The sequence below is a fragment of the Cupressus sempervirens genome, chromosome 2 (genome assembly GCF_028749045.1).
Source record: "Cupressus sempervirens isolate cs-2001-9-10 chromosome 2, ASM2874904v1, whole genome shotgun sequence".
Lineage (NCBI taxonomy): Eukaryota > Viridiplantae > Streptophyta > Pinopsida > Cupressales > Cupressaceae > Cupressus > Cupressus sempervirens.
Genome location: NC_143119.1, coordinates 574,095,999 through 574,113,599, shown reverse-complemented (window position 1 = coordinate 574,113,599; position 17,601 = coordinate 574,095,999).

Here is a 17,601-nt window from a genome sequence, read left to right as displayed (position 1 = left end):
CTCAACATGTTATGGGATAACAACACGAAGGATATCTAAGGAAAGGGCATTAACAAAATCACATGTAGGAATATTATACTTAGATTGATTTAAATGAGTAAGTTATTGCTATAAAGTAGTGATGGTTAGACTAAGGTACTAACAGTAGGATTAGAGGAAACACTAGTACACATAGGTATGCTAGATGGATTGGAAAAGTTATAAGAAGCATAATGAATATGTAAGGATTTTGTTAGAGGATTAGAAGGAATAAGTAAAGGGTTTGAATCATTTAAAAACTACATTATATGAAGGTAATGGAGAAGGAATGGAATTAGGAGGAACACTCATAGGAAGTTAAAGGCTAGCAAGACCAATACTTAAAGGAGTAGAAAGTTTTGAAGAAGTAGTCATAAGAAGGGGATCATATATAGGTATGCTAGAAAGAGTGGTAGCAATTGGAATAGAAGGTTCAATGGTTGTGAAAGGAGGAGGATATCTTAACTCTTGAGCATATTCGATCAAAGAATTAACATGAGTGTTAATAAGTTGAGATATAGCACACAAGATAGAAATTTTATTAGTATCATTACTAGAAATTCTCTTAAGAGATTCAATAGCAGCAACACTATTGGGATTTTGATTTTCTTGAGCAAGCCAGGTTTCCAATTTATCAAATTCATGAGAAAGCTTATCAACTTGTGAAAGAGGAACTCTTAAAGCATCATCTTCATCATGGGATGAGTGAGAAGATTTATTCTTCATTATAGGATTAATATCATGATAAAAGATGAGAGTATCATCATGAGTCCTAGGAAGAAAAGATGAATTATGATCAAAGGAGCCCATGATTCTATGGCTCACCTAACAAGAATGCTATAGGTTGGACTTCATATAATTAAGATCATTAAAGGGGAGATTAAAAAGGAAAAACATAATGATATCTAACCATGAAAATGTAATAAAGAGCATAAAAGAGAGATATAACCACACATAAGATAGCCAAATATAACTCTATGATCAAAGAGAGAAAGGGGTCACCAAAAAGGAGGTAATCACCTAAAATAATCTAACACCAAAAAGAAGGGGGGAAGTTGGGTTTTTCTAAAAGAAAGTAAATACCCAAAATAATAAATCTAACTCCAAAATGAAATGGGCACAAGTTAGGTTCACCAAAATATTTAGGTGAAGCTGAGGCCAAAGAAGAGAGATTGCTAAGATAGGAATATCTAACTCCAAGAAAGAGGGTAAGAAGGTCGAGTTCACCAAAATGTTTAGGTTAAGTCAAGGCCAAAGAAGAGAGATTATCAAAACAAGAATATCTAACTCTAAGAAAGAGGGTAAGAAGGTCAGGTTCATCAAAATGTTTAGGGGGAAAAGGGAGACACTCTAATAGGATTGTAGGTCTCCCTAATTTTGGGCCACTAAGTCATTCAAATATGTAGGAAAGGGGAAAAGGGGAATGTCCAAATATAATTCTACTTATGATCCAAATTAGATTAGGTAGGACCCAAAGGAAGAAGGGTTCCAATGTAAAACTTAGATTATAAAGAGGACTAAAATACAAGGAAATGTACTCTTTGGCCCTTATAGGATAATGTTTATGTAAAATTGAACCAATTGTTTAAATAATGTATATCTAGATACTATGTGTATACATTTCTCCCAATTAAGATATAGATCTAGAGTAAATATATTAAGGAAAATAAAATATAAAAGATTGAAATGCATAGAGGAAGATATATTTCAACTCCAAAAGTCATTAATCTTAACCCTTTTCTGAATATTTGTCTGTAGATCATAGAATAAAATGACAAAATGAACAAAACCCATAAATTTCCTTGCAAAAGGGAACTGAAGGTCTAGGTTGAATTGGAAGGGTGACCTACAACTGGGTTGATGTAGTCTAGTGACTCTGCAATGAACTTCTCCATAGAACTCTTGTTCCAAATCTGTAATCTTTGATTAGTATCCCACAAATAAATACAAAAAAGAAGGGTTTTGTGGTTGGAGTTGGATGAGTGGTTACTTGGTCAAGTCTTAGGTTAAGGAATTAACTATAATTGAGAAATTTAAATGTAAATTATTGAAAGATGAGATAAATTTTAGGATGCACCTTGCTAAAAACCCTTGTCAATAAGGATTTTGTATGTAAATGTAATGTAGATCTTGAATTAGGAATTTAGGGTATCTCCACACTTTGCAATGGATCTACCATAATCCCATCATGGTGCCATGGATGTAAATCTACATCAATGAATAAGATGATGAAATGCTTCTATGTAGATCTCCTCCCTTGATGGCCAACAATAAGCTAGATTTTGAAAAGGAAATACTCACAAGGGATCCTTCAATAGAAATATCCTTGCTTGATAATATTGAATACTTGAACTCCTTGAATGGAAAAGTAGAAATCTAGACTTGAGAGAAAGAGCTTAGATTACTTGAGTGTATGATTAAATGGGATCTAAAAATGAAGCCTCCAAGTCTCCTTATATATGAGTTTTTTGGCAGGAAAGTAGTATAAGCCAGTGGGAGAGAGAAACAAATCCAATTAACCATCAAGGACTTTCAAGCCCCAAGCCCCAAAATGACCAGAGACTAGATTAACCTAGGTCTACCTAGTCTGGAAGAGTTTGACCTGAGTTGACCTAGTCTGAGATATTAGGTCTTAGATGCAATAGAAAGAGGAGGCAAATACTAGAAGAAATAGGGTGGAAGGAGGAAGAATAGGAGAAAAGGGGATCAAGCACATACACATCAATGTCCCAAGAAGGCATAATGGAAAGGGTTCTAAAAGGTTTTAAAAGGTAAGTGTGTCCATTTTAATATGGTACATTAATATTATGCATCTTTATCATTATAATGTCTAACTTGATTTCTTCATTATACCTATGTTTCTCCTAATAGAATGCTCATTATATTTTATTAGTGTGTAAAATTTAAAATCCTAGAATGTTATTTTAGAAACATTTGTATTCTTCTCAATCCTTATTATTTTTATATAATTAGTTACAGACATGTCATACTTGCATCTAATAATTCCATAACTTAGTAGGTCATTGTCCTAGGTCAAAATCACTTTGCAAAAATGTAAACATTAAACACTACAAAATCATTCACACATTTTGACACAAGGATTTTAGGTGAAAACCCAATTTGGGAAAAACCACCAGTAACATGCTACTAAATCTCACTCTTCTAAAGTGATGCCCTATGAAAGGCCAACCCTATTAAAGGTTATAATACACACTATTAAATGTGACTTGGTTAAAGGATTTCAATCACCCTGTTAGGAGTGAACCTTGTTAGAGGACTTAAGAAAATTCCATTAGAATATCACACAGTTAAAGAATTTGCAAATGACTATTAGGTCAACCTTAATCCAAAGGATTTATCCTAAACTAATACAATGATTAGAAAGTAATAGTAGGACTTGATGTGATAAAAAATCACAACTCACTTGTAGATTATAGATCTTTGTTTCAGTCCTCTATTCTACTTGGCTTTCACACACTTCATCTCTGACAACTTGTTCACTCTTCAAGAATTAATCCTCTTAAGCCTTCTTGCTTAATATGCCAATTACAGATTCTCTTATTCAGCCACCATATGAAACAACACCCTAGACTTCTTGTCTTCCTTGGGTTCTCACACATGTCAATTGTTTCTTTGAGCCTTGTATCCCCTTATAAAGAGAATTATGATCTTTTTCCACTTAATCACAATAGTCCATCTTAGGGTTAGGTCAAATTCATCAAATCCTCCCTCTTTTCCATTTTATTCCCTCTAGAAATGTCTTCTACAATTCTCTTTGAATTTTCCTCAAAATAGTTTATCTTGAATTATGTACCTCTAGCTCATCAAGCTTATATTCCACATGCTTCACACAATCCAAGAAATCAACTTTGTTGGCTTAGATTCAGTGAATCTTTAATCAAACTCTAATTGTTGTCACTTGGAAACAACTAGCTTTTGATGCTCAACACACACTGTGTTGCATAACACCTACTAAAATTCACTCGGCATACACTAATTCTTCACTTTTCTCGACACTAACTTTTTTCTTGGCTTGAACTAACATCACTCGGCTCCAACTGATCAATCGGTCAAGCTTAGTAGACAAAATTTGTATTCCTTATTCTTTAATACTTAGCTAGTGTATTTGTTAACTTCATCTTTAAGTAGATAAACAATACATCATATCATCCATGTCTTACTTGATCTTAGTGCTCCTTTTATACACCATATAACTCAACATTTCTCTAGGTACTCTTGTTATCTCATCTAATCAAATCCGCTTCATCAATCAAAAAAATGATAGCATTCAAACCAAAAAGAAATTGTCTCACTATCAAGTAGCAGGTTTGACATCATTGACAATATAATAATTGTTTCAAATTCCATACATTAAACAATATGTTTTCAACATTATCTTCTCTAGATCTCATCAATGATCTCTAACCTATGCAATACTCATCATCCTCAAATATATTCTCTACGCCTCTTCTAGAATGAGGCCTCAATCAAAGTCATCTCATTAGAAGGAAAAGTATGTGGTTGTTTATGATTTGATAGCTTTAGTAGGATAAACTAATGAGATCAAAGAAAAGTTAAAATAATTATACATATATATATGTGTGTGTGTATAATTAATATTTTCATTATATTAACTATAAATAAATAGACATGTCCCATAAAAGGACATGTCTCTTCTCCATTTTTTCCTCATACAAATAAGAGATTGTTACAAATAGGAAAACACATACCACAAAGGCAATGCTTAGTACATTGGCAACAATGTACAAAAGATAATATGATATCAGAGCTAGTTTCAATCCTAGAATATATGAGAATAAGAGAAAATAAATAAGTGTTCAAATAGCACTCAGAATGCCCTTTTTTTTGACTCAGCATGCACTCAGGATAGTGCATACAATATCGAGAGAATCATAGATCATGTGTCATAAGAACTACCAATTCATTCAAATTACCCTGCCACCGAGTCAAATCACTTGCCAAGTCACATCAAGAAAAGTAGAAATCATCTTCCTATAGTAGACTCAGGGCTTTGCTTCCTTAATTAATGTAGAATCTAATTATGGACATCAGTTTAGAATATCTTCAACAATAATAAAAACAATTAATAAGATCACATTAAATTGATATATTGGTGGTACTTTATGAGAATCACCCTTCAAGTGAATTAGATCTACAATAATAGCTCTGCTATTAGAATACCTTTGACATCTCAATTTTAGTCTTTGAAATCAAATCAAGGATGATGACCATTCGGAGCACTCAGATTTAGTGATGGTGGTTTCACATTTATCAAAGGTAGAATCATTTGGTAGGTGCAAGAAACTATTAGAAATAAAGAAGTCATTTCATTCTAGTACAGATATACCCACCATTCAACCAGTCAGGGTGGCAGGAATTAAGGAAGAGAGGACCTAATAAATTATAAGAAAAGTGATAAAGTAGATACATGTTACTATTTTTATAGTTATTTGGAACAAAATTATCTGCTATATATTGTTGGGCACTGGTTGATCAATACCATAATTCAAACCTAAGTAAGAAGACAAACATATAAAAAAGGTGACATATGATTGGTATCACTACTTTGGCATAGAATGGAGGCACCATTGAACTAATAGAGGAGGGCGATATGTAGCATGAGTTACAATGGAAGGAAGGGGTGTGCAATCTTAATATTTCCCTTTTTCAACTAAGTAGGGATCCTCATGCAGTGGAATCTTTAGTACAAAAGCATAATTGTTGAAGACATTAAATGATATAGGGGTAGAAATTAATCCGAGAAAGCCTTGAATGCTAGGTATGCGCAGAAGAAAATAATAAATAATATTTCAAATAAATTACATTAAAGATGCTTGTCAATATAGAAGGACAAAATATATCAAAGAATATATAATGTAGGAGCATCCTAGGTGTAAGAGCACTCTTGCATCACCCAAAAATATTTTCATTTCAGTCTTTTCTATTTTAATAAGGACTAGTAAACAAGGTGGTTTCTATTTATGGGAGCTTGCTATTTTTATTAAGTTTGTCATACGAGCTTAGAATGTTCTCATTTTCTACATGAAGGTTCATTTTAGAGTTGTAAGACTACCATAAAAATCTCATTACTCCATCTTAAGTATTCGAGAACTTATTGCAGATTTTTGGTGGAAAAATTTGTAGAAAAATTTTAGGCTCACCATTGGAGGCCTTAGAGTGCCAGGATGAGGTTCAAAAACTAGATGGAAAGGTTATTCTATCATTTTGAGCCTGTATATTAGGAGCTCACATGTTTGAATAAGTTGTGATAATTGCCAATAAGAGCAATGGTTCGTAAGTTATGGCCTTTCAAAGTTGGGCTACCCAAAATATCTAAAATAATTGTCAAACATTGGTCGAATCTGTATGTATTGTTAGGGTCTTTCGGCCCTAGGTATTAAGTTTCAATGTCTAGAACCTTCTCAGGTAGCATAAAATTTCCTATTTAAAAAAGGCCCAAACATTGTCTAGGATAGCTTTGGGTGATAGTTTGCAACTAGTCTTGTAGATTATTGTAATGAAGGTGCTCATGTAGGTTAGCATATTGTACTTGTGAATTTTGTAATACTACATTTGTAGTGCAAATAAGAAGTCCATATTGTGTCTCACATTTTTTGTTGTTTCTTTTTTTATGTTATGAGTTTATGGTTATAAGAGGAGAACCCTTCATCAGGATATTATATAAGATTGTTGCCCAAAGTTTATACTATCTACAATGTGAAGAACAAATAGATTGAGCACCCACCAACCCTATGATGTATGAGAAACATTATTTTGAGTTTTTTTCATTTATTAATGTGTTTAAGGTATTAGTATAATTTTTTATGCATGTGATGGTCTCCAAGAAAAGTAAGGATGAATATTATTGTGAGTTTTTAATATTCCTATGATAAACATTGAATAAGAATGTCATCTTGAATAAACTATAAATGTTATTCTAAATGAATAATATTATACTATTATTATGATTACTAATATTTGATTATTCCTAAATATTATTATTATCTTTGAGTATTATAGTATTCTCTCTCTTATTTTTATGTTCTATAAGAGCTATTTGCCTTGAAATTTTCCTCCAAGGATGTTATGGCAAGAAAATAGAGATTGAGAGGAAGTTTGACAATCTTTAAAGGTAAAGGAACTCAAAAGATTGATTTTTAGAGGGAGTCTAACACATTATCCATGAAAGAGAATATAGAGGATATGATTTAGTCAACCTTTGATGATTTTGGTCATATTGATTCAGAGGGAGTAGATCATGTTGAAATGTATTCTCCAATGATCAATAAATTGTAATAATCAAGAGGACTATGATTCATGAATATACCTCATGACTATAATTTTAGTTGGATTTCCCCCTATGTACATCATGAGGAAGTGAAAACTTCCAAATAATGTCACTTGTATTTGTAGAAGTTACTATAAGATGACGATCTTACAATAACTTATACCATGAGATCTAATTTTGAGTAAATGGTGAATGTCTTGCATCTTGACATTCTAGGAGGCCATTACTCAAAGAGTAATTGGTGAATATCATTGATATTATGGGAGGCCGATACTCTTGATATCATATGTGATATCAAAACCTTTTGAGTAATTAGTGAATATCATTGATATTCTAGGAGACCAATACTCTTGATATCATATGTGATATCAAACATTATTTGGGTACTTGATGAATATCATTGATATTCTAAGAGGCCAATAAGCTTTATATCAGATGTGATATCAAACCTTATTTGGGTACTTGGTGAATATCATTGATATTTTAAGAGGCCAATACTCATGATATCAAATGTGATATCAAAAAATTTTGAGTACTTGGTGGATATCAAGTGTCAATATTCAGGGAGACCAAGACTCGTGATACCAAATGTGATAACAAAATAGTGAATATCTTGTGATCAAAGATATCTTTAAATTTTTCATACCTAATATTACCAATGGTGTAATACATGTCATGTGCTTATCCTCCAAGCTAAGAGGGAGTGTTGGTGATTTGGTAGCTTTAGTAGGATAAACCTATGAGATCAAAGATTAATTAATAAATTATACACACACACAGACACACACACAGATATATATATGTATGTATGTATGTATGTATGTATGTATGTATGTATGTATAATTAAGATTTTCATTATATTAATTATAAATGAATAGACATGTCCCATGAAAGGACATTTCTCTTCTCCATTGCTACAAATTGGAAAACACATACCAGAGAGACAGTGATTAGTACATTTGCAACAATGTATAAAAACTAATAGCAGTAAACATTCTCTAGTGTAATAGTGATCTCCTCAATCAAAAGATCGAATTAACATGTATCATCATCCCACCACTCTACCAAGGCTAAGATCATGCCTTGGTGGAAACACGGGTATAGAACCTAACCTTTCTAGAAGAGACCCACATCTTTCAGCAACTAAATGTCCTCCATGCTCATCTTTTGTAGGCTATCCTTTATGAATTGAATCACATGTGATATCTGATGCTCCCAAAGAGACATACCTCCTACATAACACATCAAATACAACATCAATATCATCTTGGGAGTCAGTCTGATCATTTTGGTCAAGGTTGACTTCCCCCTCATCAAGGTCAAAATCCCTTTGATTCAAGATTCACAACCCTAGTTAAGGTTGACCTCCCCTAATTCAGGGTCAACCTACCTCATCATAGTTAACCTCCCCTAAATCATGACTAATCTACCTCATGAGGGTTGACCTCCTAACTGATGCAGGGGTAGGCTAGGTAATTAGCACCAACAGAAAACCTAACTATCAAACCACCTTGATGAGTAAACACAATGGAAGGGAACATAGAGAAAAACACTAAGGAGGCAGAGAGAGGGAGAGCGAGGGAGAGAGAGCGAGAGAGATAGAGAGAGAGAGAGAGAGAGAGAGAGAGAGAGAGAGAGAGAGAGAGAGAGAGAGAGAGAGAGAGCGAACAACAATGTTTTAAGGATTCATTAAGTATCTGCAAACATGCCTGACTCTATGCCTTCTGGGTTGTGGCCAACAAATATGATTTACAAGATAGAAATTGAGATCCATGATCTCACTACAAATTTTGGCTCTAAACTCTATGATCAATCTTATCTCCTCTAAAACTTGCCTCCTTCAACCTCTTCTAACCTAAGCCTAGAACCCTTTATTTATACTAGCCAAAATGGATTATAGAAGATTCTAGATATTCATATTAGAGAAGGTCGACCACATAATGGTCTGTGCACATCCCAATGCACAATCCTTAGATTAAATTCAAGACTACAAATTAAATACAAAAGTCACCTCACAAAGGAACCAATGCACAAAGAATGTATGCCAAAGAAAGACCTAGGCATGACCAAGCATCAGACAAAATGATCATCGAGTAGGCTTGCATAATATAGAACTCAAAGAATACTAGAGCTCAACACACACTAGAACTCAACAGATACCCAAAAATGCAAAATGGTGCATACACAATTCTAAGAAAAAAAGAGGCAAGCTAGTTGATGAATCTTCCTTTGCAATAAAATGAAGACTAACAATTCAAAATGAATATTTTATTAAGTAATTAAATTCACCCATTTTTCAATAAAAAATGCGCATGTCTAACTTTTTTTTACTAAAATTTGTAATAGTAAATATATTTTTCTATCGGCTAAAGCACTCCTTAGAAGCAACTTGGTAGTTTCTATAGGATGAAAATTTTACTATAAAAGAACAAAGCACCAAAAAAACTATTTTTTAAAAGTAATAATAACAAGTACACCAAAATAATTTATAATTTGACTAGCTTGGGCATTTTCCTCTATACTAGGAAATATTTTTCAAATCTCAACATCATTGACTTGGGGAAATCAACCATGACCTTGGTTTTAACTAGCTTTTTGTCTTTAAATGGATGTTGTATCTCATAAATGCTAGACTACATCATATCATGCACTTGAGTTATAAACATTTTTTTATTTTCTTGATCTTAAGCAGAAGTGTGTTGAAATTAGTAGATGGACTTATAGTAGATTATAGACCCAAAGCTTGATGCAGGAGCATCTAGAGGTATAAGGGCAATCCTGTGTCACCCAAAAAAATTTACTTAGACTTAGTTTCTATTTCATGTGTTTTCATTTTTGGACACCCATTTCGGTCAAATAAAGGTTCCAACTCTCATAGTTCAACTATCAGTGTGCTAGAAAATCTCGAAAAAAATAGGAGCATGCAATTTGGCCATCATTTTGGTGACCTAGAAGGTGTGAATTGGCTAGATGAATGTAATTGTGATTTAGAGTATTCCAGAAAAAGAATCAGGTCAAAAGGCCCCACGGTTTGAAAGTTATTGCAGTTTTTCGAGTTTTGGAGACTTCCTAAGAATGCTTCAACATCAGGTTAGGGGCATTAAATGACCTCAAAAAGGGCCAAAAAATGGGGGATGAGCAAAGCTGGTCCATAGGGCTATAGATCCCTTCGAGATCTTTCCAAAAATGTAAACGGTTTGTCAATCGGAGCTACGGTTCAAAAGTTATGCCTCCCAAAAGTTCAGTTACCATTTCTGGATTCTTCTAGATTTGCACCAACTTCTAACGCAGCTTCTAGAACCTTATATTTGGTCGGTGGATGCCTACTATCACTTTCTAGAATGTACTCCTAGTCCTTAGCACTTCGGGGTCTATTTAAAGAGATTTTTGGCATTGTAAAAGGCAGTTCGGAGTGGAGTTTGAGAGGAGGTATTGTAAGGAGAAATTATCTCCAGATTTATGCTATTGTAAGCCATTAGGGCATGTTTTGAAGTTTATTTTCTCTGTACTATTTGTACTAGCTTATTTTCTCAGTTAATATAATTTTCCCCTTTCTGTTGTGTCTATTATGTTCTTGGGTTGTGTCCCCATCAAGTGGTATCAGAGCTGGTTTTCCTGAGTGTGTAGACAAAGTGCCGATTATGAGGTAGTTTGCACCAGGACTGTGTGGTTGTGGGTTTGAGTTAGAAGATGCCTCCATGAAGAGAGCATGGTGAAAGGGCTAGAGCTATTAATCTTGAGGAGGTTAGAGCCCTCCAAAGGCAGGTACAGGCATTGCAAGAGGAGCTCCGTAGAGGAGAAAATGTTGCCGCAGGTGACGACAGTGAGGATGACAATGAAGAAAAAGTAATTGGAACAGAAGGGGAATTTGACGGGGAAGTTCAGAATCATGCAGAGGAAAGGCTTTTTAGGGCCATTACTAAGTTTGGGAAAAGATCCACAATTGAAGTGGGTGTATTTTAAGGAAATCTGAAACCAGATGAGTTGATCAATTGGATCAATGAACTGGAAGAATACTTTGAGTATGAGGATATCAGGGACCTAGATAAGGTTAAGTTTGCAAAGGCCAAACTGAAAGGCCATGCCTAAATCTGGTGGCAAGAGGTTCAACTGGAAAGAAACAGAAGAGGAAAGGCGAAGATCACAAGATGGGATCGCATGGTGGACAAATTGAAGAAGCAATTCATTCTTGTGGAATATAAGCTTGATTTGTTTAAGAAGTTGCATGGGTTAAAGCAAGCAGGAAGCTCCATCCAAGAATATACAGAGGAATTTTACCGACTCCTGATTAGAGCGGGGCATGCAGAAGCAAATAAGGAGAAGGTTGCTCATTATATCAGTGGATTGCGACCTAGCATCCAGGAAGAATTAAGTCTGGTAAGAATGACCAGCGTTGAAGAGGCATACCAGTTTGCCCTACAAGTTGAAGAGAAGCTAAATAAAAGGTTTGAAGGAAGACAAAGAGGGTGTGGTCAAGGAGGAAGGGGAAGCAGTAGGTCATCTGGAGGCCGCAATGAAACCCAAAAGAAAAATGAAGATGAGGGTACTAGCAGGAACCAGAGGAATGAGGGTTTCAACCGCTCCCATGACCAAGACTTTAGAAATCAGAGAGGAAGAGGTAGAGGACGTGGACAAGGAAGAGGAGGCTTTCATGGTACCTATTTCCATTGCAATGAAGAAGGTCATTGTGCCTTTGAATGCCCTCAACAATAAGCAAGGACAGATAGGAGAGCTGAGGGCCAAGCTAGGGTTGCTCATGTGGATGAGGATGCACAATCATCACATTTAGAGGATGCAGAAAGAGGAGAGACCTTGGTAAATGAAAGAGTCCTACTAAGTGGTGAGATTGAACTACAACAATGGAGGAGTTTGTTTTGTACTAGATGCAGGTGTGAGGATAAATTTTGTGATGTGATCATTAATGGTGGTAGCACTGATAACTTGGTATCAGAAGAGATGGTCTCTAAGCTAAAGCTCAAGAGGGAGAAACATCCCTAGCCCTATCGGATTGCTTGGGTAAAAGATGATCATAAGGTCCTAGTAAGTGAACAATGTTTAGTAAAATTCAAAATTGGAAGTTACCATGATGAAGTTCTCTATGATGTTATTTCGATGGATGTTTTCCATCTATTGTTGGGTAGACCATGGCAGTTTTATAGACATGCAATGCATGATGGACATGCAAACACATACTCTCTGAAAAAGGATGGAGTTTGCCAGAAATTGAAGCCCATGAAAAAAGAAGGTGAAAAGGTATGTAGCAATGCTAGGATTTGTCTTGTTGATGGAAGGAAGTTTTTAGATGGCATGAAACATCAGCATATGTGCTATGCTTTGATTCCTAGGAAAGATAAAGAAGGTAGTAGTGAAACACCACTTGAAGTTTTAGATTTACTAGGGGAGTTTGGAGATATTATCTCTGATAATGTTCTAGATGGATTGCCACCAATAAGGAAAATCAGTCATCAGATAGATCTGATTCCAGGAGCTAGTTTGCCTAACAAGGCTGCTCACAGGATGACTCCCACTGAAACAAAGGAGCTAAATAGACAGGTTCAGGAGCTGTTGAGGAAGGGCTTGATTCAAAAGAGCCTAAGTCCATGTGTAGTACCTGCAGTACTTGCACCAAAGAGGGATAGAGAGTGGAGGATGTGTACAGATTCTTGAGCTATAAATAGGATAACAATCAAGTACCGGTTTCCTTTACCAAGGATGGATGACCTTATGGACTGCTTGAGTGGAGCTCAGTACTTCACAAAGATAGATCTGAAGAGTGGTTATCATCAGATACAAATTCGAGAAGGAGATGAGTGGAAAATAGCCTTCAAGACCAAGGAGGGTCTTTATGAGTGGTTAGTCATGCCCTTTGGATTGACGAATGCCCCAAGCACCTTCATGCGGCTCATGAATGAGGTACTTAAGAAGTTCTTGGGAAAATTTGTTATTGTCTATTTGGATGATATCTTAATTTTCAGAAAGATTTTGGAAGAACATTTATTGCATATTCGTAGTGTCCTTGAAAGGCTAAGGGAAGAGAAACTATTAATTAATCTGAAGAAATGTATCTTTGCAAAAAGGGAGTTAGTCTATTTGGGGTTTGTTATATCACCTAAAGGTCTCAAAATGGATCTAAAGAAGGTAAAAGCCATCTTGAAATGGCCTACTCCAAGGTATGCTACTAAGGTAAGATCATTTCATGGTCTGGTTAGTTTTTATAGGAAGTTTATTAATAATTTTAGTGGCATATGTGCACCCCTAACTGATACAATAAGAGGGGATAGAAAAGAGTTCAAATGTACTGTAGCAGCTGCGAGAAGTTTTGAATTGCTGAAGAAGAAGGTAACAGAACAGCCTATGTTGGCACTTCCAAATTTTAGAAAGGTTTTCCAAGTAGATTGTGATGCCAGTGGTAGTGCTATTGGGGCTGTATTAAGCCAAGAAAGTAAGCCTATTGCATATTTTACTAAAAAATTGAATGATGCAAAGAAGAAGTATTTTGTTTATGATCAAGAGTTCTATGCAATAGTTCAGGCCTTAAAGAAATGGAGGCATTATTTATTGCCAAAGGAATTTGTTTTGTATACTAATCATCAGGCATTACAGTACCTAAATAGCCAAGGTAAATTGAATCAAAGGCATATGAAGTGGGTAGAGTTCTTCCAGAGCTATACATTTGTGTTGAAGCATCGAAGTGGAAAACCTAACAGGGTTGCAGATGCACTAAGTAGGAGACAGTTGTTTCTTACAACAATGTAGGTTGAAGTAGTTGGGTTTGATGAACTCAAGAATTTGTACCCCGAGGATCCTGATTTTGTTGAAGCATGGAAAGCTTGTAAAGAACCTGTTGTTGTAGATAGAACCAAGTGGTTAGACTATTTAATTCAGGATGGCATGTTGTTCAAAGGTAGTCAATTGTGCATTCCAAGGAGTTCCATGAGGGAAAATTTGATTAAGGAGAAACACAGTAGAGGGATGGCAGGACATTTTGGTCGAGATAAGACCATTACCATTCTTAAAGAACATTATTATTGGCCTCAAATTTTACAGGATGTGAAGAAGTTTGTACAGAGTTGCCAGGTTTGTCAAGTTGCCAAGGGGTTTAGTCACAATACTAGCCTATATCAGCCATTGTCTATTCCATCAAGGCCATGGGAGGACATAAGTATGGATTTTGTTCTTGGATTTTTGAGGACACAAAGGGGTAATGACTCAGTATTCGTGGTGGTTGATAGGTTCTCCAAAATGGCACATTTCATTCCATGCCACAAAACTCATGATGTTGTTCATATTGTAGACTTGTTTTTCAAAGAGGTGGTAAGACTACATGGTCTTCCAAGGAGTATAGTTTCTGACAGAGATACTAAATTTGTGGGGTATTTCTGGAGGACATTGTGGAAAAAGTTGAGAACAAACTTGAAATTCAGTTCCATGCATCACCCACAAACTGACGGCCAAATAGAAGTCTGGGCAATTTGCTGAGATGTTTAGTTGGGGATAAGCCCAAGGGATGGGATTTGATTCTACCACAGGCAGAGTTTTCTTATAATAACTCTGTAAATCAGAGTACTGGAAAATCACCATTCCAAATTATATATGGGAGTATCCCAAGGACTGCACCAGAGCTAAGGAAGATAGAACAAGGGGAGAGGACAAGTGCTGAAGCTGAGGAATTTACTGAACATATCAAGCATCTACATGAGGAGGTTCAAGCACACATTACCAAGATGAATCAAGAGTATAAAGCTAGGGCTGATCAAAGGAGAAGACAAAAGGAATTCCAAGTAGGGGATCTAGTCATGGTGCACTTATGAAAAGAAAGATTTCCAACCGGTACTTACAACAAGCTGAAAATGAAGAAATTTGGCCCCTGCAAAATTTTGAAGAAACGTGACTCAGGAAATGCATATGAAGTGGAGCTGCCAAATGGTATTCACATTTCTCCCATTTTCAACATTATAGATTTAACAGAGTATCATGATGATGGTGCAGATGAGGAGCTGGTGTTAGAGCCATGTCTGATTCCTGCTTCTAAGAAGGAGGAGATAGAAGACATTCTATATCATCATGTGGGTAGGAGTACCAGAAATAGGCAGTATGAAGAGTATCTGGTGAAGTGGAAAGGACAGTTGATCGAGGACTCAACTTGGATTTCAGCAGCTGAGGTTTCCCATTTGGGATTTCCTCTACCATTCATAAAGTGACAAGGTCAGTTTTCAATCTACCCTGGGTGTCTGATGCAGGAGCATCTAGAGGTATAAGGGCAATCATGTGTCACCCAAAAAAATGTACTTAGACTTAGTTTCTGTTTCATGTGTTTTCATTTTTGGACACCCATTTGGGTCAAATAAAGGTTCCAACTCTCACAGTTCAACTATCAGTGTGCTAGAAAATCCTAAAAAAATAGGAGCATGCAATTTGGCCATCATTTTGGTGACCTAGAAGGTGTGAATTGGCTAGATGAATGTAATTTTGATTTAGAGCATTCCAAAAAAAGAATCAGGTCAAAAGGCCCCACGGTTTGAAAGTTATTGCAATTTTTCAGGTTTTGGAGACCTCCTAAGAATGCTTCAATGTTAGGTTAGGGGCATTAAATGACCTTGAAAAGGGATGAAAAATTGGGGATGAGCAAAGCCGGTCCATAGGGCTATAGAGCACTTCGAGAGCTTTCCAAAAATGTAAACGGTTCATCAATCGAAGCTACGGTTCAAAAGTTATGCCTCCCGAAAGTTCGGTTACCCTTTCTAGATTCTTCTAGATTTGCACTGACTTCTAACGCAGCTTCTAGAACCTTCTATTTGGTCGGTGGATGCCTACTAGCACTTTCTAGAATGTACTCCTAGTCCTTAACCCTTCAGGGTCTATTTAAAGAGATTTCTGGCATTGTAAAAGGCAGTTCGGAGTGGAGTTTGAGAGGAGGTACTATAAGGAGAAATTATCTCCAGATTTATGCTATTGTAAGCCCTTAGGGCATGTTTTGAAGTTTATTTTCTCTGTACTATTTGTACTAGCTTATTTTCTCAGTTAATATAATTTTCCCCTTTCTGTTGTGTCTATTCTGTTCTTGGGTTGCATCCCCATCAAAGTTTCTAGAACTCATGGTATTATACTTGTATTTTAGGGGTGTAATAGATGAGAACTACCAAGAAATAATAGGAATGTAAGAGTATGTGGATATTGTTGGAAATTAAGAGAGGAACTGAGAGGGGAGGGGTAAATTAGTTACCAAAAACTAATTCCCAGTCCTTAGATATTAAATTAAACTTTTCACTGATAATGTAATTCTTTATCCAACTCAATTAAAACTAAATTCTTTGTTGTAACTCAATTAACAAAGTATTCTTATGATATTTAATCTTTTTTAACCTTTAGTAACTTAGTTTCAAAAACATAAAGCATAAAGAAAATAACATGAACACAAATGACACCAAGATTTAATGTGGAAACCCAATTTGGGAAAACCACCATGCAACAAGTTACAATGCTTTTCACTCTTCTAAAGTGAGCCCTATTAGGAACCAGCCCCATTAAAGGTTAAAATGCATACCTTTAAGTATGAACTTGTTAGAGGATTTAGTTCACCCTATTAGGAGTGGCCTAGTTAGAAGTCTTCAAACACTTCGATCTTGAAATGCCACCTTGTCGGAGGATTTACAATTTGACTATTAGGTCAACTCCATTAGGATATTTTTTCACTACTACAATGGTTAGAAGGTAACAGTATTTTGACATGATTTATGAAGCAACTTCTTTTGTAGATTTAGATCTACATTTTGGCTTGACCTCTAGATCTATGATGATCAAAATATTCTTTTTTTCTTATCTTCCACACTCACTTTCTCTTCCCTTTTATTTCAATCACATATCCATCTTGTTCCACACACTTTTCATTTCACTTCTTGACCCCTCTTATATATCATAATCTTGCCAAGTCATCTTGAATACCTTTTCAAATAATCATTAAACATCCAACTACTAGGCCTTTATTAGTCAATTAATTAATAAGTGTAATTTGATGATACTTAGTTAACACTGGGATTAACCACTCAGTTAACACTATGGATGTAGGATCCCTTTAATGCTTGACTACTTAGTTAACACTATGATTTCTTCATTTCCCTATTAGAGTGGGGTTGTCATTACACCAAAAGACTAGTATGTCAATGCTTGATACAACCACTCAACTTATAGTACATAGGAGGTAATTAAGCCCTTGTCAAAAATTTTGAGGGGAGTGCTGAATAAATTTCCAACAATCTTCCCCTCAACATTACCT